At 38.7% G+C, this 22,701-nt stretch overlaps 1 protein-coding gene across 6 annotated transcripts in view; it reads left to right on the forward strand.

The window, feature by feature from the left end:
• The window catches only part of LOC133651019 (polypeptide N-acetylgalactosaminyltransferase 10-like), a 264,230-nt gene that overhangs the window by 139,403 nt on the left and 102,126 nt on the right, over positions 1 to 22,701 (forward strand). The window contains exon 1 of one of the 6 annotated variants that reach the window (XM_062048886.1): positions 2,312 to 2,383. The exons of the other annotated variants lie outside the window; for them this stretch is intronic. The gene's annotated coding sequence lies outside the window, so the exon portion shown is untranslated. Of the gene's footprint in view, positions 1 to 2,311; positions 2,384 to 22,701 lie in introns of those variants that run through there. 6 annotated transcript variants of the gene reach the window in all.

A 22,701-nucleotide genomic window follows, 5' to 3' on the forward strand; every position in this document is an offset into this window, starting at 1 on the left:
CGGGTCTTCTTGTAGATCTTGTTATAGGTCTTCTTGTAGGTCTTCCTCTAGGCTTCTTCTAAGTCTTCTTCTATATTTTTTTCTAGGTCTGCCTCTAGTTTTTTTCTAGTTCTTCTTAAAGATCTTTGTGTTGGTGTTCTTCTACATCTTCCTCTAGGTCGGGGGTCGGCAACCCGCGGCTCTAGAGCCGCATGCGGCTCTTTAGCGCCGCCCTAGTGGCTCTCTGGAGATTTTTCAAAAATGTATGAAGAATGGAAAAAGATGAGGGGGAAAAAAATCTATTTTTTTGTTTTAGTATGGTTTGTGTATGAGGACAAACATGACACAAACCTCCCTAATTGTTATAAATCACACTGTTTATATTAAACATGCTTCACCGATTCGAGTATTTGGCGAGCGCCGTTTTGTCCTACTAATTTTGGCGGTCCTTGAACTCACCGTATAGTTTGTTTACATGTATAACTTTCTCCGACTTTCTAGGATGTGTTTTATGCCACTCCTTTTTCTGTCTCATTTTGTCCACCACACTTTTAACGTCGTGCATGAGTGCACAAAGGTGAGTTTTGTTGATGTTATTGACTTGTGTGGAGTGCTAATCAGACATATTTGGTCACTGCATGACTGCAAGCTAATCGATGCTAACATGCTATTTAGGCTAGCGATATGTACATATTGCATCATTACGCCTCATTTGTAGCTATATTTGAGCTCATTTAGTTTCCTTTAAGTCCTCTTAATTAAATGTATATCTCATGACACATGTAATATGGCTTTTAATTTTTTGCGGCTCCAGACAGATTTGTTTTTATATTTTTGGTCCAATATGGCTCTTTCAACATTTTGGGTTGCCGACCCCTGCTCTAGGTCTTCTTCTAGATCAGTGGTTCTTAACCTTGTTGGAGGTACCGAACCCCACCAGTTTCATATGCGCATTCACCGAACCCTTCTTTAGTGAAAAATAAAAAATATATTTTTTTTCAAATTCAAGACAGAGTTATATGTTTTTTTTACTGGTGCATGAACATCACATTGTTCAAAGAACAAAACCAACACAGTGCATGAACTCACAACAAAATACACACCTGCAAATCAGTGTGACTTCTGCTGTTGCCTTTGAGGGACCAGTTCAGATATGCGTGGCTTCACATTGGCAAGTGCCACTCTCATGTCATTTTCACAGCAGAGTCTGTTCCTTTTCTTCGTTTTTATGACCAGCATCCTCGAAAAGGATTGCTCGCAAAGATATGTTGTAACAAATGGTATAAAAAATTCCAGGGCTTATCTAATAACTGGATACTGTACTTTTCCATTTGTTGACACCAAAATGTTGAGAGCGTTGTTGTTCTGAAGAGTTTCTGTTGAACCTGGCTCTGCTGAATTTCAATGATTTGGTCGAGGTATTCATCATTGACATTTGCTGTCTCACCCATGTCGCATATGACTCTCTTTTAGGGAAATATCCGTCGAGAGACTTTGCAAGCTCATCTAAGTGCGTGGCAATTGTTTGCTTTGGTTCCATGGGTACAGAAATGTCTCCGATTCCAGACACATCTCGTCACTCACATGTTGCTCCACTGAATGCTCAAGGAGTTTTTGCGTTTGCTCACGCATATGGAAAATCAGAGGGAACATTGTTTGGGGGTATCCGTAATACGCCGAGAGGGAGAAGTTTTTATTTACACGATGAGTCGGGTGTGTCTTGACCTCCGCGGTAGAGGCTCCGCTGAACCCCTGAAGCTGACTCACTGAACCCCTAGGGTTCGATCAAACCCAGGTTAAGAACCACTGTTCTAGATCTTCTTCTCGATCTTGCTATATGTCTTCTTTTAGGTCTTTTTCTAGGTTTTTTCTAGATTTTTTTCTAGGTCTTCTTCTAGTTTTGCAAATTTAACTTTTTTATGTTAGTTTTCTTTAAATTTAAATACATTTTCTGGACTGTTAAATGTCAGAGTATCACATTTTAGAGATTGCAAGGTTGTTGTCGATGGCTCATTATTATAAATACCTAATCATATTGGGACCAAGTCGCCTTTTTTCTTTTAATTTGTATCTTTTTTTTTAATCATGACGTGTTTCACACATACCCAAACACAAGCCCTTCCTTTGTGACGCCAATGATTGAGATGGAGAACAGGCCCAAAGGGACAAGCGCAGCAGAATACACATGCATTTTTTATTTGACGTACAAACACCACACGTCCTTTTTTTGTCCTTTTTTATTGTGTATTTGTATGTTTTTTTTAGGTGACTGCAGCTGGGACTGCTGCGTGGGGCGACAGTGAACCCGACCGCCTGCGAGTGCCTTGCGATGGCGAAGGACATACTCGTTGAGGACAATAACTGCAGAGCGATACGTGTTTAAGTCTCCAAAGCAGCCGAAAAAGTTGGTGTATTTGTCGCTTTTAAGAAAAAAAGTTGGTAAATCGCCAGATTTAGCGAGAAAGGAGAAACACTGGCTTGCAGTATTATGATTTTGATCATTGTTAGCAAACTTGCCAGATTTGGTTTCGCAGGATTATGCAACAACCTGATGACTGCTAACAAGCTCGCGAGAATTGCCGTGCAGGATTATGCAAAAAACAACAACAAAGTTTACATTGTGAAGATACATAGGAGGCAAAAGGCATGTATTAATCGCAGTTACAAGACAAGACCAGAAATACAGTAAATGTAAAAAAAAAGATATATTAATCCAATACATAGGCAATTATGTAATATCTTGACGCAAATCCTTGTACATGCATATTCGTATATTATTCACTGTTACAAGCGGCCCTCCGAGGGCAGCCATAACTGCAATGTGGCCCTCAAAGAACACGAGTTTGACACGCCGGGCTTACAGGATCGCGCCAAAAAATACATCAATGAGATTGATATATCGCTAGATCCATTTAGGAGTAGGCAATGGGTTATTTTTGATGGCAGTAAATCAATGAGTTAGCTAGCTAGCAAAAAGTTAAAATTAAAGTACCACTGATAGTCACACACACACTAAGTGTGGTGAAATTACCCTCTGCATTTGACCCATCACCTTGTTCCACCCCCTGGGAGGTGAGAGGAGCAGTGAGCAGCAGCTGTGGCCACGCTCGGGAATCATTTTGGTGATTCCAACCCTTGATGCTGAGTGCCAAGCAGGGAGGTAATAGGTCCCATTTTTATAGTCTTTGGTATGACTCGGCCGGGGTTTGAACTCACGACCGACCGATCTCAGGGCGGACACTCCAACCACAAGGCAGATAACGTAGCTCGCAGGATTACGCAAAGCTTTGTTAGCCATGTAGCGTGTTAAAACAAGTTAAAGTTAAAGTACCACTGTCAGAATAATTGTATCAAAGTTATCACAAAACTTTTGTGTTTCAATGAGTTCCCGGCGAGCAGACAAAAGCTGTCTTTGATCTTACCAATCAAAAGGCTTGTAAAACTCCACTGGGTACGATGGGAAGCGACATGAAGGTTTCTTTCTTCTATTGTAGTCCAGAAGATTTTGTCTTGACCCGAGAACTACAAAGCAGAGAGGATGCAGGACCAGAGTCCCCTCCAGGCGACCTTTTCTTTTAACTGTTTTACGACCTTTTCTTTGAACTGTTTTGTGGCCAAAGGCAGCACCTGTTTACGACCCCCTTCCTTTAGAACAGTGGTTCTTAACCTGGGTTCGATCGAACCCTAGGGGTTCGGTGAGTCGGCCTCAGGGGTTCGGAGGAGGTCAAGACACACCCGACTCATCGTGGAAATAAAAACTTCTCCCTATCGGCGTATTATGGATACTCCCAAACAATGTTCCCTCTAATTTTCCATCTGATTTGCAGGTGTGTAATTTGTTGTGAGTTCATGCACTGTGTTGGTTTTGTTCTTTGAACAAGATGTTCATGCACGGTTCATTTTGTGCACCAGTAAAAAAAACATATAACTTTGTCTTGAATATGGAAAAAAAAAAAGTTTTTCACTAAAGAAGGGTTCGGTGAATGCGCATATGAAACTGGTGGGGTTCGGTACCTCCAACAAGGTTAAGAACCACTACTTTAGAAAAAGCTGTTGCCATGTAATCAGGCAAAGTCCAAATAAAAGAGGAGGCGTACAATCTTTCGTCAGAGCATGGTGAGACACTGTATAAGGGTACAGGTGTACGCGCTCTCAATTGAGCCAAATTTAATTCTGTCTCCGTTTAATTCCTTGCTTCTTGTCTTGTTTAATAGATGTCATCAGTGTTTGAACCTGACAACCACTGATAGTCACACACACACACTAGGCGTGGTGAAATTACCCTCTGCATTTGACCCATCCCCTTGTTCCACCCCCTGGGAGGTGAGGGGAGCAGTGAGCAGCAGCGGTGGCCGCGCCCAGTAATAATTTTTTTTGTGATTTAACCCCCAATTCCAACTTTTGATGCTGAGTGCCAAGCAGGGAGGTAAGCGCCAAAAACAACACGAATTGTCAAAACGCCGACACGCTAAATAACATGTAGTTAGTAGTAGCCTTCTAACTTGTTTTTTTCATCACTTCTTTCCACAGTTCCGTTCAGTTAGTTTTACACAAGGACTCTCGCTGGTTCTCGTGTCCTATGCCTGACCACATGACAGATTGCTGCAGATTCCTCCCCCGGGGGGGGGGGGGGGAAAGGAAAAACTAGTAGTGATTAAATAGCCAGCGTGCTATGAGCATGGAGGCATATAAAAAAAATTCTTCTTCCACTCAGCAAAGCAGTCATGGCCGATTTGCCACGTGAAAGTGTAATTCCTTTTGCTGAATTACCACTCGTCGACCTTTGGCGGCATTACGAAAGGGCACTTTCACGCATAAATTCTCCACGCCGCGTTTTTGTCTGGCTGCTTTATCACCGACTGAATGGAGGCGGGTGTTTCGCCGTCGTCCCCATAAACTGTGGAAGACACACTTTTGTTCCAAGTGCGTTGACTAATGATGTCATTACGGCCGCTTCATGCAAATATTGACTTCAGCCGTGGGAGAAATTATCTTTTTTTTTTTGTTCCGTTTTGGAGCTTTTTGGCAAATACTATACACAACAACCGCACTTCTGTTTATTTATCAAGGCTCCAATTTAGCCCGTCGGAGCCCTAGAGTAGCGTCCACTTCCTTGCAGGTGAGCTGGTCGCCGGCTCGAGCAGCAGGGGGCGAAGATTTAATTGGCTCCCATGTTTTTGTTTTTTTCATTTATCTGCAGCAAACAGCAAGCAGAGTTGTTTCTGGAGAAAACTGCTGTGGGCCTCAAGCTGCCGTGTTTGTATCGAACCATGAGTCACGGTTCAATGCTCTTGTCGGCACGTAACGTACGCACAGCGAATAGTTACCATGGAAAACTCCAATACAAGTCGAAACGATGCGGGAATTCCTCGAATAGTAACGTCCGCTTTAACAGATGCCTCAGATAATTTTCCTTAATTAAATGAACACCTAACCTCAAATAGACGCCCAACTGTCAGGTTCTCACATCACAGTTATTATTATTGTGTGAATGCATTTTTCACCCGATTCAAACCGTTCCAACTTCAAGCTCCATCCAATTATTTTCATCTGCTTATCCGAGGTCGGGTCGCGGGGGCTGCAGCCCAAGCAGAGAAACCCAGACTTCCCTCTCCCCAGCCACTTTGTCCAGATCCTCCCGGGGGGGGGAGACATAGTCTTTACCAACGTGTCCTGGGTCGACAATTTCAAACTGTTCAGCCTATTCCGGAACCGCGGGCGTTCCCTTGACAAATTCCAAAAACTCCCCGATTTTCCCAGAATTCCAGGTTTTCCGGGACATTTTTCCCATTCAAAAGGTATTGGCCATTTTTCCAACTTCCACCGTTTCCACATTTTTCAACCGATTCAAATCATTCAGACCTTTAACATATTTCACCATTCTGGAAATTCAAACTACCCTTTTTCCAAATTCAAAAAAGTTCCAGGATTTTCCCCAGATTCCCTAATACCATTTACTACTTCAACATTTCTTGACCGATTTAAACAATTCTAACACCAACCAATTTGGCTCATTTAGGATATTCATACTTCTAATCATTTTCAAAAAATCCCGCTTTTCCCTTAATTCCCAAATTTTCCAGGAAGTTCCCATTAAAATGAATGGGACATTTTTTTAAGTTGCACAATTCCCACTTTTTCAACCTATTCAAACCATTCCAACATTAACACATTCCACTCATCCTGGACATTCAAACTAACACTTTCCCAAGTTTCAAACCAAATTCCGGTTTTCCTGGAAATTCGAACTTTTGAACATTCAAACCATTCCAACATTTAAACCATTTCTACATTCATCCTACATTCCATTAGCATTTCAGTTCAGCGTCAGCTCTTCAACATTCAAACCATTCCAACGTTCAAACTATTCTTACATTCATACTACATTCTGTCAGAATTTCAGTTTAACTTCAGTATTGGAGCATTCACACACAATTTCTGGAGGAATTGCCTCTTGTAGTTATTATTGTGTGAATGCTCTTGCGCATTCACACAATTCACGGAATTCCGTAGTACCATTTTTCAATTCAACATGATACTTCTTCAACATTTCTTGACCGATTTGAAAAATTCCAACACCAACTATTTCAACTCATTTAGGCCATTCAAGTTTTTTACCATTTTCAAAAAAAATCCCGCTTTTCACGAAATTCCCAAATTGTTTGGAAATTTCTATTGAAATCAATAGGCCATTTTTCAAAGTTCCACAAATCCCACATTTTTCATCTGATTCAAACTTAGACTTAGACAAACTTTAATGATCCACAAGGGAAATTGTTCAACACAGTAGCTCAGTTACAATGATGGAAAGGACAATGCAGGTATAAATAGACTAATATAGCTATAAAAAAATCTAACATATATACGAATATATACATAATATGTGTACAGAGTAATTTATATACAGATATATTATATTATGTCTATAACATATATACAATATAAACCAATGACACTGACTGTTCCAACTTCAAAATATTCTGCCTGTTTGGGAATTGTGTGCTCTACTTCAACAATTCTAAAAAAAAAAAAAATCAGGATTTCAGTTGAACTTCAGCATAGGAGCATTCACACGCAATTCCTGAAGGAATTGCCTCTTCTAGTTATTATTGTGTGAATACTCCAAAGCATTCACACATATGTTTTTCTTTGTTCTTCTTCTCCAGATTTTGGCGCGTCCTACCTTCCACATTTTTCACCCGATTCAAACCGTTCCAACTTCAAACTATTCAACCTATTCCGGAATTGTGGGCTTTCCCTTGAAAAATTCAAAAAATTCCCGGATTTCTCAGAATTCCAGGTTTTCCGGGACATTTTTCCCATTTAGAATGAATTGGCCATTTTTCTAACTTCCACCGTTTCCACATTTTTCAACCGATTCAAATCATTCCACCTTCAACATATTTCACCATTCTGGACATTCAAACTACCCTTTTTTCCAAGTTCAAAAAAATTCCAGGATTTTCCAGAATTCCTACTTTTCCAAATCCATATTTCCACCCTTTTTTCTAGCGACTACTCCTCCCACATTTTTCAACCCACTTCAACCATTCCACCGTCAAAACATTCCTCTTAATCAGGACAAAAATCAAAGTTTTTTTTTTTAACTGGAAAAATTCCCGGTTTTCCCGAAATTCCAGGAATTCCGTAATGGCATTTCTCAACTCAACATTACGTTACTTCTTCAACATTTCTCGACCAATTTGAAAAATGTCAACACCAACCATTTGAACTCATTCTTACCATTCATGTTTTTTTTTACCATTTTCCCAAAAAAATTCCCGCTTTTCCCGAAATTTCCAACTTTTTTTGAAATTCCCATTACAATGAATGGGACATTCTTCAAAGTTCCACAACTCCCACATTTTTCATCTGATTCAAACTGTTCCAGTGTGCTCTACTTCAACAATTCTAACAAAAATTCCAGGATTTCAGTTCAACTTCAGCATTGGAGCATTCACATGCAATTCCTTCAGGAATTGCCTTATCTAGTTAGTATTATTATTATTATTATTATTATTATGATTATTATTGTGGGCCGGGTGGCTCAGATGAGAGAGCAGCCGGCCATAAACTTGAGGGTTCCTGGTTTGAATCCAGCTTACGCCTAGTCACGTTGTGTCCTTGGTCAAGATACTTCACCCACCTGGCTCCCAGTGGCACCCACACTGGTTTAAATGTAGTTTAAACCAGTAATTTAAAGCACTTTGATTCTCTAGAGCTAAAGCGCTGTATAAATATAATTCACTTTACATTAGTTTCTTGTATTTGTATTACTTATTTTTCTTTTGCCTTTCTGTTCCCGTCCAACTCATTTAAGCTCAGGGGCCAAACAGAGAGAAATGTATTCCCAAGTGGGCAGGCCTGGTAAAATCATGGCACGATAACTTAAAAATAACGACAACGTCAGATTATTTTCGTTGTTTACAAGTCGACCAAGCACATTTTGAAAATGTACAAATCATAATGTTTTTCTTATACACTTACATGTTGCGATTAATAGTATTCTATCTTCATTTGTCAATATTTATACCAGGGGTCCCCAAACTACGGCCCCTGGGAAGTCATGTTAAAAGAAAAAAAAAAAAAAAAAGAAAGAAAAAAAAAAAAAAAAAAAAAAAAAAATATATATATATATATACCGTAATTTCCGGACTATAAGCCGCACCTGACTATAAGCCGCACCAGCTAAATTTAGGGGAACATACAGATTGCTCCATATATAAGCCGCACCCGACTATAAGCCGCAGGGTTTTGATGTGTAATTACCGTAGTATATAGGGGTTCCTGCTACCACGGAGGGGATTGTCGGGACAGAGATGACTGTTTGGGAACGAAAGCGTCCCATTTATTAACAATAAATCTTTCAATCATTCAATCAAACTTTCACATCTTTGACATGGCGAACAGCATTCGTGCAGAGTACAAATAATACAACGGTGCAAAGTAATACAAAGTGCTCACCTGTACGTTATCAAAATAACCAGCCTACCGGTATATGAAAAGTCAGTCTTTAATCATTGTGTCATCGTCTTCCTCCTGCGTACTAAAACCACCGAAATCCTCTTCGTCGGTGTCGGAGAAGAACAGGCCGTAAATAAGCCGCACCCTTGTATAAGCCGCAGGGACCAGAACGAGGGGAAAAAGTAGCGGCTTATAGTCCGGAAATTACGGTATATATTTTAAATTTTTTTGTATTATTTTTTCAAATCTGTCCTTTCTAATCCATTTTATACCGCTTGTTGCTCTCGGTGTCTCCTATCCACTCAAGCAAATCATATTGTCTAAAAATGTATTTTCCCATCGATAACGTGACATCGCGCCCTCTTTCAGTCAATTAGTGCACGAGGAATATATATATATATATATATATATATATATATATATATATATATATATATATATATATATATATATATATATATATATATATATATATGCCCGGCCCCCGGCCAAATTGTCTTAACCCAATGTGGCCCCCGAGTCAAAAAGTTTGGGGACCCCTGATTTATACTTTCTGTATAAATGGTGTCATAATGTTCATCTGTCAAATAGGTGGATTTAAGTCTGGCAGACTTTTGAAATGCTCCCATTGGTGTTAATTTTTAATATATCAGAAGATGAAGTGAATAATAATATCAAAACCAAATTACAGGATGTTAATAATTTAATTTACTCATATTAATTATGTGGTTTATTCTGTACATATGTAGCATCATCTGCAACAAAACTTGTGAATTTGGACTCATTTCATGACTCACACATGAAGTTAAAAGGAGACACATGTTATTTCAGCACATTGTGATAAAGGGCTATGTAAATAACCTTTGATTGATTGATTGATTGATTGATTGATTAATTTATGTGCGCCCAGAAAATGTGTCGCTCCTAGCAACGGAAAAATAAACGAGGCAGGACGAGGAGCGTTGGCAACAAATAATTATGCACTGAACTTCTTAGTTTAGTGACTAAAATAAGAAGAACAACAACAAACACAGAACAAGATAAGGCACCAATAGCTTCTTCTTCTATTGGTCAAACTGTTTCAGATTAAAGTGATGGCAGTGTTGATATCTAATCTTGGTGTTACTGTATCTTGATCAATATCAATCGCATCAACGCACTAATGCATTAGTTTATTTTATTAGCTTTAAAGGGGTCCTATTATACAACACCAACTTTTCTTACTTATTGGTAAATGTATTTGTACATTTGGGATTTGCGTTTAGTCCCAAAAATATGAAATCAAATTGGAGGTATTACTGTCCTTCATACTTCTTCTAAATGAGCTGTTTGGAATTTCCCTCATTGTTGACGTGATGAAAAAAAATGATGTATCCTTGTTTATTCTGTGAAAAGCACATTCTGACCAGAGAATGGCCTTGTCTGCATTGACTCACTATAAAAGTATCTCTTCTCCCTTCTCGTTGCTGTTTTAACAGTGCACCATTGTCTAAACGGTGGGCACTGTCCTCTGTTGTTGAGTCATATGCTCCAAACTGTGTCTAGTCCCCCTTCCCACCTTGTATTCATCCATAGTTGCTGTGAATGTGACCTGTGCCTTTTGAACTGCTCAAGCTTTTCAAATACATCTAAAAGAGACCATTTTGTTTGACTACTTGATTAGAATATTTCCAATACAGTGACGTTTTTTCCAAGTGTGACATCAGCGGATTGTCCATTCATGGTAGAAATTTACCCAAACTGCTTTGCGCGGGTCCGCCGTTGTAGTCCGTCGTTGTGGTCAATAAGCTGCTTTTTCACTATCCTCTTGTTGTGTGGCTGGTACATGCACAAACATCCTCCACCCATGTTGCCACTTCTAATACAAAGTAGTGTATAGTTCTAACCAGTGTTGTCCCGATACCAATATTTTGCTACCGGTACCGGTACCAAAATTATTTCGATACTTTTCGGTAAAAATTGCATTATTGGCTTTATTTTAACAAGCAATCTTAGGGTGCATTAAACATATGTTTCTTATTGCAAGACAACAAGACATACAAGACAACTTGTCTTTTATTAGGAAGTAAATAAACAAAGGCTCCTAATTTAGCTGCTGATGTATACAGTAACATATTGTGTCATTTTCCATTCTATTATTTTATCAAAATTATTTAGGACAAGTGGTAGAAAATGAATTATTAATCTACTTGTTCATTTACCGTTAATATCTGCTTACTTTCTCTTTTATTATGTTCTATCTACACTTATGTTAAAATGTAATAATCACTTATTCATCTGTTGTTTGGATGCTTTACATTAGTTTTGGATGATACCACAAATTTGGGACCGGTACTTTTCAGAGGTGGTATGGTACCGAATATGATTTATTAGTATCACAGTACTGTACTAATACCGGTATACCGTACAACCCTTGTTCTAACTTATATCTTTCAGTAGACTCCTTATGGAAGCTTCTAAAAACTACAACAAATATGGCGGGGAGAAGATGCTCTCGAAGTGGAGGCACGTAAATAAAACGCATCCTAAAGAGACGGTTAGAAAGCGGCTTGAAAATGGTCTGTAAAACATAATTTATGCAACATTTTGACCAAAGAACCACCATTACATGTTATGCAGACCACAAGAAAGTGTTTTAAATGTAAAAAAAAAATATCATTACATGACCCAACAAACTAACATTTATTTAAAGTTATAGTTAAAGTACCTCTGATAGTCACACACACACTAGGTGTGGTGAAACTACCTTCTGCATTTGACCCATCCCCTTGTTCCACCCCCTGGGAGGTGAGGGGGGGAGCAGTGAGCAGCAGCGGTGGCCACGCTCGGGAATCATTATAGGATAGGATAGAACAGGTTTTTATTGTCTATGCACAAGTACAACGAAACTTTGTTTTCAGCACAAACCCGTTCAAGATTAGACAAACAAACAGTGTACAGGGTTACAGAACAGGAACGCTGATGGGTCGCTACAAGGCGCCCTGTAAAAGATGGAAAAAAGGTCAACGCTGGGGAAGGATGAGTAAAAAATACAATCTAGACTGGGCTCCTAAGGGGGCCCAGTCTGGAGTGGGAAAAAACCTCCATAGCAAAGCACATATACATATTACAACGTACATCTCGAGATATCTAGCAACAGAGGGGAGGGAGTGGGGGGTCATGGTGGCAGGCCGCAGCTCTCAGGCGCTGCCCATCCTTCCATCACCCCTATGGGATTTGCGTCGAGGGCGTTGGATTTGGGGGTGGGGTATGTGTGTGTGGCGTATATTTTTGTGGATGCATGTGTGTGTGTAAGCCTGCCGCGTGCGGCCTTGATGTCGTGCAGCCGATAAGTCCAAAGTCAACAACAACAGGTGTGTGTCCATTTTGGTGATTTAACCCCCAATTCCAACCCTTGATGCTGAGTGCCAAGCAGGGAGGTAATGGTTCCCATTTTTATAGTCTCTGGTATGACTCGGCCGGGGTTTGAACTCACGACCTACCGATCTCAGGGCAGACACTCTAACCACAAGGCCACTGAGCAGATTTTTTATGTTAATTTATGTTAAAATTAAACAAATCAAAATGCAACATGATGTAATGTTATGCTAAAATTGCATTTGGACAAATACAAACCTACCTTCTAATAGATGCCTCCCCTCTAATCAATGCCTCGTACTCTCTGTAATTGAGTAGCTTAAAGGCCTACTGAAATTAAATAGTTTTATTTAAACGGGGATAGCAGATCCATTCTATGTGTCATACTTGATCATTTCGCGATATTGCCATATTTTTGCTGAAAGGATTTAGTAGAGAACATTGACGATAAAGTTCGCAACTTTTGGTCGCTGATAAAAAAAGCCTTGCCTGTACCGGAAGTAGCGTGACGTCGCAGGTTGAAAGGTTCCTCACATTTCCCCATTGTTTTCAATGCAGCGAGAGCGATTCGGACCGAGAAAGCGAAAATTTCCCCATTAATTTGAGCCAGGATGAAAGATTCGTGGATGACGAACGTGAGAGTAAAGGACTAGAGTGCAGTGCAGGACGTATCTTTTTTCGCTCTGACCGTAACTTAGGTACAAGGGTTCATTGGATTCCACACTTTCTCCTTTTTCTATTGTGGATCACGGATTTGTATTTTAAACCACTTCGGATACTATATCCTCTTGAAAATGAGAGTCGAGAACGCGAAATGGACATTCACAGTGACTTTTATCTCCACGACAATACATCGGCGAAACACTTTAGCTACGGAGCTAACGGGATAGCGTCGGGCTTAACTGCAGATAGAAACAAAAGAAATAAACCCCTGACTGGAAGGATAGACAGAAAATCAACAATACTATTAAACCATGGACCTGTAACTACACGGTTAATGCTTTCCAGCCTGGCGGAGCTTAACAATGCTGTTGCTAACGACGCCATTGAAGCTAACTTAGCTACGGGACCTAGACAGAGCTATGCTAAAAACATTAGCTCTCCACCTACGCCAGCTCTCATCTGCTCATCACCACCCGTGCTCACCTGCGTTCCAGCGATCAGATGTTCAGAATACTGTGGAATTTTGAGATGAAAACAGAGCTGTTTGTATTGTGATACAATGTGTCCGAATACTTCCGTTTCAACCCTCGACGTCACGCGCATACGTCATCATACATAGACTTTTTCAACCGGAAGTTTCGCGGGAAATTTAAAATTGCACTTTATAAGTTAACCCGGCCGTATTGGCATGTGTTGCAATGTTAAGATTTCATCATTGATATATAAACTATCAGACTGCGTGGTCGGTAGTAGTGGGTTTCAGTAGGCCTTTAACGCCTCCTTTTAGGAAATATGACGAATATCAATAATTGTATCACAAAGAGGACAATTTCACCTCTGACCCCTTTCAAACTGCCCTACACGCTCCATCACCGTCTCAAGTGGACACCTTTTGCGTCGGACGCGCAACGCTAACAAATCCTCATTCATAATCGAAGCTCCCTTCGAATGCCAACGCCATCACGCGAGTGGACTCCCACGTAGGATCGGTCGCATTCTCTCTCTTTCGTCCGGCTCCTAATCCCGGTTTCTGGACACCCAGAAAGGAAAAAGCTTATTGGGTTCTCTCCCGTTCCGGGTTGCGACAATTCAATCGCTTCAGTGTCTCCTGGCATGAATTATGGATGAATCTCTGAATGGGCTCCGGGATTTATGACTCTTCTGGCTCGTGTTACAGACTTTGGACGGAAATCATGGTAATTCGCAGAGCGTCAGGAGCAGGGGAAAGCCTGCCGTTATTGACTTGATGGGAAATGACTGATTGATTGACTGTCTGCACTTTGACATGCGGTATGTTATTTTCTTTTTGATTCACTAGGCTAACATAAACACAATGTACTTATGTAGTGCTTACCATACAACGGTGACAGCTTCTTTACTTGAACTGCACGCAGCCTGATAGCAAGGAGTAGAAACCCATCTTATTTGTGAGCAAGATGAATAATAAAAAAAAGAATACATATTCACTAGGCAACATGCTGTACGTAGCTGTAATATTTTAGTTATTTTTGGCTTATTTTTACTCTCACAAAAAATGTATGTTAGTTTACAGCTATAAAAAAACGGTAACACTTTACATATTCAGCATTAATTAGTTGCTTATTAACATGCACATTAGTAACATATTGGCTCTTAAGTACCGTAATTTCCAGACTATAAGCCGCTACTTTTTCCCCTCGTTCTGGTCCCTGCGGCTTATACAAGGGTGCGGCTTATATACGGCCTGTTCTTCTCCGACACCGACAAAGAGGATTTCGGTGGTTTTAGTACGCAGGAGGAAGACGATGACACAATGATTAAAGACTGACTTTTCATATACCGGTAGGCTGGTTATTTTGATAACGTACAGGCGAGCACTTTGTATTACTTTGCACCGTTGTATTATTTGTACTCTGCACGAATGCTGTTCGCCATGTCAAAGATGTGAAAGTTTGATTGAATGATTGAAAGATTTATAGTTAATAAATGGGACGCTTTGCGTTCCCAAACAGTCATCTCTGTCCCGACAATCCCCTCCGTGGTAGCAGGAACCCCTATATACCACGCTAATTACACATCAAAACCCTGCGGCTTATAGTCGGGTGCAGCTTATATATGGAGCAATCTGTATTTTCCCCTAAATTTAGCTGGTGCGGCTTATAGTCAGGTGCGGCTTATAGTCCGGAAATTACGGTAGTCATTGTTAAGTACTTATTAATACCTTATTCTGCATGGCTTTATTATACAACCAGTAAGCCATTAACTAAGAATCTTCCCTCAATAACCTCAGAATGATTGCTTATTAGTACTAAGTAGGGAAGTTGTTGTATATGATTCTCCCTTTAATACCACTTAATTAATATGGTCTGTTCGTACATAACAAAGCACAAAACTACAATAACCCTAACCCTAACCATTAAGTCTTTGTTACTTAGAATATGTTCCCCATACTAAAGTGTTACCAAAAAAACTACAAACCCCGTTTCCATATGAGTTGGGAAATTGTGTTAGATGTAAATATAAACGGAATACAATGATTTGCAAATCATTTTCAACCCATATTCATGTTGAATATGCTACAAAGACAACATATTTGATGTTCAAACTGATAAAACATTTTTTTTTTGCAAATAATCATTAACTTTAGAATTTGATGCCAGCAACACGTGACAAAGAAGTTGGGAAAGGTGGTAATAAACACTGATAAAGTTGAGGAATGCTCATCAAACATTTATTTGGAACATCCCACAGGTGAACAGGCAAATTGGGAACAGGTGGGTGCCATGATTGGGTATAAAAGTAGATTCCATGAAATGCTCAGTCATTCATAAACAAGGATGGGGCGAGGGTCACCACTTTGTCAACAAATGCGTGAGCAAATTGTTGAACAGTTTAAGAAAAGCCTTTCTCAACCAGCTATTGCAAGGAATTTAGGGATTTCACCATCTACGGTCCATAATATCATCAAAGGGTTCAGAGAATCTGGAGAAATCACTGCACGTAAGCAGCTAAGCCTGTGACCTTCGATCCCTCAGGCTGTACTGCATCAACAAGCGACATCAGTGTGTAAAGGATATCACCACATGGGCTCAGGAACACTTCAGAAACCCACAGTCAGTAACTACAGTTGGTCGCTACATCTGTAAGTGCAACTTAAAACTCTCCTATGCAAGGCGAAAACCGTTTATCAACAACACCCAGAAACGCAGTCGGCTTTGCTGGGCCTTAGCTCATCTAAGATGGACTGATACAAAGTGGAAAAGTGTTCTGTGGTCTGACGAGTCCACATTTCAAATTGTTTTTAGAAACTGTGGACGTCGTGTCCTCCGGACCGAGGAGGAAAAGAACCATCCGGATTGTTATAGGTGCAAAGTTGAAAAGCCAGCATCTGTGATGGTATGGGGGTGTATTAGTGCCCAAGACATGGGTAACTTACACATCTGTGAAGGCGCCATTAATGCTGAAAGGTACATACAGGTTTTGGAGCAACATATGTTGCCATCCAAGCAACGTTACCATGGACGCCCCTGCTTATTTCAGCAAGACAATGCCAAGCCACGTGTTACATCAACGTGGCTTCATAGTAAAAGAGTGCGGGTACTAGACTGGCCTGCCTGTAGTCCAGACCTGTCTCCCATTGGAAATGTGTGGCGCATTATGAAGCCTAAAATACCACAACGGAGACCCCCGGACTGTTGAACAACTTAAGCTGTACATCAAGCAAGAATGGGAAAGAATTCCACCTGAGAAGCTTAAAAAATGTGTCTCCTCAGTTCCCAAACGTTTACTGAGTGTTGTTAAAAGGAAAGGCCATGTAATACAGTGGTGAACATGCCCTTTCCCAACTACTTTGGCACGTGTTGCAGCCATGAAATTCTAAGTTAATTATTATTTGCAAAAAAAATAAATAAAGTTTATGAGTTTGAACATCAAATATCTTGTCTTTGTAGTGCATTCAATTGAATATGGATTGAAAAGGATTTGCAAATCATTGTATTCCATTTATATTTACATCTAACACAATTTCCCAACTCATGTGGAAACGGGGTTTGTATTAGAAACACGTAGCTTTGCAACTTTGCCCAATGACAAATTATAATTAAAATGTACACTACCGTTCAAAAGTTTGGGGTCACCTAAACAATTTTGTGGAATAGCCTTCATTTCTAAGAACAAGAATAGACTGTCGAGTTTCAGATGAAAGTTCTCTTTTTCTGGCCATTTTGAGCGTTTAATTGACCCCACAAATGTGATGCTCCAGAAACTCAATCTGCTCAAAGGAAGGTCAGTTTTGTAGCTTCTGTAATGAGTAAACTGTTTTCAGATGTGTGAACATGATTGCACAAGGGTTTTCTAATAATCAATTAGCCTTCTGAGCCAATGAGCAAACACATTGTACCATTAGAACACTGGAGTGATAGTTGCTGGAAATGGGCCTCTATACACCTATGTAGATATTGCACCAAAAACCAGACATTTGCAGTTAGAATAGTCATTTACCACATTAGCAATGTATAGAGTGTATTTCTTTAAAGTTAAGACTAGTTTAAAGTTATCTTCATTGAAAAGTACAGTGCTTTTCCTTAAAAAATAAGGACATTTAAATGTGACCCCAAACTTTTGAACGGTAAGGCAAGGCAAGGCAAGGCAACTTTATTTGTATAGCGCTTTTCATACACAAGGCAGACTCAAAGTGCTTCACAGACAACAAAGTGAAATGAAAGAAAATAAAAGGAAAATTAAAATGCAGACAATAAAAATAAAAACAGTGCAGACGTTAAAAGTTAAAAGATGAAAAGATTTAGCTGAAAGCTAAGGTGAACATAAAAGTCTTCAGTCTAGTTTTAAAAGTAGTGAGAGTTGGGGAGAGTCTGACATCTTCAGGAAGTTTATTCCAGCTATGTGTTGCATAGTGACTGAATGATGCTCTCCCTTGATTTGAGTTTACTCTTGGAACCGCTAACAGATTGGTCTCAGAAGATCTTAGTGATCTAGAGGGCGTATATAGTGGGAGCATATCAGTGATATACTTGGGCCCTAGACCATGTAGTGATTTATATGTGAGCAGGAGGATTTTGAAATCTATTCTCTGATGTACAGGGAGCCAATGTAAGGATTTAAGAATTGGTGTAATGTGCTCACATTTTTTGGTCTTTGTTAGAACTCTAGCAGCAGCGTTCTGAACAAGCTGTAGCTGCCTGACAGTTTTTTTGGGAAGACCTGCAAGGAGACCATTACAATAGTCTAGCCTACTGGTAATAAAGGCATGTACAAGTTTTTCTAAGTCTTGAGCTGACATGAGCCCTCTAAGTCTTTTTACATTTTTGAGGTGATAGTAGGCCGATTTTGTTACTGATTTGATGTGACTGTCGAAATGTAAATCAGAATCTAAAATAACCCCAAGATTTCTGGCTTTATTTGAGGTTTTCAGGGACAGTGATTGAAGGTGTTGGATGACTTTAAACCTTTCTTTTTTAGCACCAAAAACAATTATCTCAGTTTTATCTTCATTTAGTTGTAGGAAATTTTGGCACATCCAGTGTTTGACTTGCTCAATGCACTGGCACAGAAGATCTATGGGGCGATAGTCATTTGGTGATAGCGCTACATAGATTTGGGTGTCATCGGCATAGCAATGATGGTCAATGTTATTATTTTGCATGATTTGTCCTAGTGGGAGCATATAGATGTTAAATAAAGTCGGCCCCAAGATTGAACCTTGGGGGACTCCACACGTTACGTTGGTTGGTTCTGATACAAAGTCACCAATGGAAACAAAATAGTTCCTATCTTGTAGATATGACTTGAACCAGCTTAAAACTGTGCCTGAGATCCCCACCCAGTTTTCCAACCTGTCCAAAAGTATTGAGTGGTCGACAGTGTCAAATGCAGCACTGAGGTCCAAAAGCATTAATACTGAAGTTTTGCCAGAGTCTGTGTTTAGACGGATGTCATTTATAACTTTAAGAAGGGCCGTCTCTGTGCTATGAAGAGGTCGAAATCCTGACTGGAAGTTGTTGTGGCAGCCAGTAGAAGCCAAGAATTGATTTAGTTGTTGGAGGACAACTTTCTCAATTATTTTACTTATGAATGGTAGATTTGAAATTGGTCTGTAGTTGTTGATAACAGAGGCATCTAGGCTCTGCTTTTTTAGAAGAGGTTTAATGACTGCAGTTTTGAAAGCCTTCGGGAAATTGCCCGATTTAATAGAATTATTAACTATTTGCAAGATGTCTGTTGATAGGCAGTCAAAAACATTCTTAAAGAAGTTGGTAGGTAAAACATCAAGGCAGCAGGTGGATGACTTTAGAGCTGTCACCGTTTCCACTAGAGTTTTAGAGTCTATGGCATTAAAGCTTGCCATCATTGCTGTGTTACTTTTGCCTAAATGGGGTGGTGATCCAACTTTTTTACTTGAGATATTGATGGTGCGTCTGATGCCTTCAATTTTATCAGTATAAAAGAATGCAAAGTCATTGCATTTCTGCGTGGTAGTGGATATTTTTTTCAAATACATTATTTCTCTTTCTATTTTCAAATAAATATGATTTTTCTTTAGACCAGGGGTTTCCAAACAGTAGCTTTTGTGATTCTGAGTAGCTCATGTTTCCAATCATAAAAACAAAATCCCTTCTTTCGTCAAAGTCGCACAAATAGTTTAAAAAAACAAAAACCCTTGCATTAGAAATAAATGTGTTGTGCTTAGGCATGGTGAAAGTGTTTGTAATTCTAAGAGGCAGATTGCAGGTAAGATGAGTAGTTAATTCAATCAAAAGTGTGACGATCTGTCACTTCATTTCTGTTTGTGCGTCTTTGTTTTGTATTTACTTCCCATCAGTGCTCTTATTTTGTTTCCATTTCCTGCTTGTCCCGTTGAACGCTGTGTTTTTTCCTCACCTGCTGTTGATTGGCAGCCGGTCCACACCTGCTGCCAATCAGCATGTTTCTATTTATGTCTCGAGCACTCCTCAAGATTGACTTATGTTGGTAACTGTTACATGCAAGACTGCTTTCTCCTTCTGTTTAATGAGATTCAAACTCATCTTACCTGCTCACCGTTCTCCTGGTTCCTGCATCTTGGGGTCACTAAAACTGCAGCCATGCGAGTTCGCAACAAAAAGGTCATATCAGTCGTAGCATAATCGGACTGAGCATAGCATCAAACCTCAAACACAGGAAAACCACAAATAAAAGAAAAACATGTCATGACCTGCGGTCACAGGTCATTCTGAAATGTAAGCAGAAGATAAAAAAAACATTTTAACACAACTTGTGAGTTGTGGATTCCAACATTTTGGTAATGTTCCGGCAAAACGAGCACATCTCTTTTCATTCGGTTAAAATAGCTATGAAAATAAATGTTACAAAACGAGTAGCTCTTGGTCATTTTTATTTTGTAAAAGTAGCTTCCAGAAGAAAAAAGGATGGCTGCTTTAGGCTATGAAATAGAAAGAAAACATGCTGCCAAGTGCATGCATGCATCTTTATTCCCACAAAAACCTCATGCTATTTGAAAAAAATACATATTAAAAAAATCTCTTGTTTAAGTACTGTACATTTTTGTGTAAATAATAATTGTGTAAATAACCTCATAATTTCGATTTTTTTTAATCTCATAATTTTGACTTTTTAATCTTTAAATTATGACTTCTTTTTTTTTTTTTTTAAATCTCATACATATGATTAACCAATGGGGTATTTTTTTTAATATTATAATATGGAAATGGGCTTCCATATTATTAATACCATTCTGTTGCTAAAAAAATCTTCATACACAGAAATATATATATTTTTTAAATTAAATAATTTTTCTCATTTGATTAGTGATTTTAAATTACTAGGTAAAACATATGGACAATGTCAAATGATCGGAAAGCCCTTAGATTATTATCTATATCATACAACTTAAATTTTTTTTAGGTAAACTGTGACAGCAACTTGGGGGTTCCGGGTTCGATTCCAGCTTCCCCCATCCTAGTTACTGCCGTTGTGTCCTCGGGCAAGACACTGCACTCACCATGCTCCCAGTGTATGAATGTCTAGGGCTCCCTTGAAAAATATATTCTCAATCTAAATGGGAATTTCCTGGGTAAATAAAAGTTAATTGAATAAATAAAAACATGTCTCTATATTTTCGTTAACGACCCCGAAAAGGGATAAGCGGTAGAAAATGGATCGATGGAAATGTAGTTTTTAGTGTGTGGATTGTTTTGTTTTTTTTATTTCTACGTGAGTTCTTCAGCCTGATGTCATTCGTTGAATTGTGTTGTGAGTGCCTTATTTTGTTTGTATATTCATTGTTTGTTCGATTGTAATAACATTGTTGGATGGAGATGACCCCATTCTCTATAGAAGAGAACAAATTTGGCATTTTTTTTTTATAAACGACTGTTATAACATTATTATGCTCCAGGCAACATTTGATCAATAATCAATCAAATCTCGGAGAATGATTAAGAGTACAAAAGCCCTTAAATTGATATATGTGTGAAAAACCTTTAAAGTCATTTAGTTAGCCCTTTTTTGTCTTTTTTTTTTTTTTTTTCATATTTTTTAGTATTATTACTCTATCTGCATTTGCTTTTGTTTTCTTTCCTTGATGTTGAAAGTGCTTTGATTTTTGTGTGAATTATAAATGTATGTTTGTTGTTCAATACGAAAACAAAAAAAACAACCAACATTGTTTTTTTTGTTTTGTTTTAACTTTTTTTTTATTGAACAACAAACATACATTTATAATTCACTCAACAGTCAAGGCACTTTCAACAACAAGGACAAAAACAAAAGCAAATACAAAGAGTATTAAATATTAATAAATAATACAAAAATATTAAATTAAAATTAATTTTTTTTTTTTTTTAAAAAGGGCAACATACATCACATTGAATGTTTTGAACAAAGATATACATTTAAGGGCTTTTGTACTCTTAATCATTCTCCAAGATTTGATTGATAATTGTAAACCATTAGGCCAATTAGAAAATGTAGGCCTTACTTTCATAAATCGACATTTATGTAGAACATATTTTGCCTGTAGCATAATAATGTTGACAAACATTTCTACAGTCAACACACCTTTTTTTATTTTTTTATTTTTTTAAATTTTTTTTTAACAACATTGTTTTTTGTTTTTTTTATTTTATTTTATTTTTTTAAACTTTTATTTACAAATTTCAACATTTACAAACAGACGAGAAACAATCAAAATAAGTACAAATTAGTACAAAAAGAGTACAAAGCAGCGCCAGGGGGTTATAAATTCAAAGTAACTAAAATAGAATGCATATATATATATATACACTACCGTTCAAAAGTTTGGGGTCACATTGAAATGTCCTTATTTTTGAAGGAAAAGCACTGTACTTTTCAATGAAGATAACTTTAAACTAGTCTTGACTTTAAAGAAATACACTCTATACATTGCTAATGTGGTAAATGACTATTCTAGCTGCAAATGTCTGGTTTTTGGTGCAATATCTACATAGGTGTATAGAGGCCCATTTCCAGCAACCATCACTCCAGTGTTCTAATGGTACAATGTGTTTGCTCATTGGCTCAGAAGGCTAATTGATGATTAGAAAACCCTTGTGCAATCATGTTCACACATCTGAAAACAGTTTAGCTCGTTACAGAAGCTACAAAACTGACCTTCCTTTGAGCAGATTGAGTTTCTGGAGCATCACATTGTGGGGTCATTTAACGCTCAAAATGGCCGGAAAAAGAGAACTTTCATCTGAAACTCGACAGTCTATTCTTGTT

The sequence above is a fragment of the Entelurus aequoreus genome, linkage group LG05, assembly GCF_033978785.1.
Source record: "Entelurus aequoreus isolate RoL-2023_Sb linkage group LG05, RoL_Eaeq_v1.1, whole genome shotgun sequence".
In the NCBI taxonomy this organism is placed as follows: domain Eukaryota; kingdom Metazoa; phylum Chordata; class Actinopteri; order Syngnathiformes; family Syngnathidae; genus Entelurus; species Entelurus aequoreus.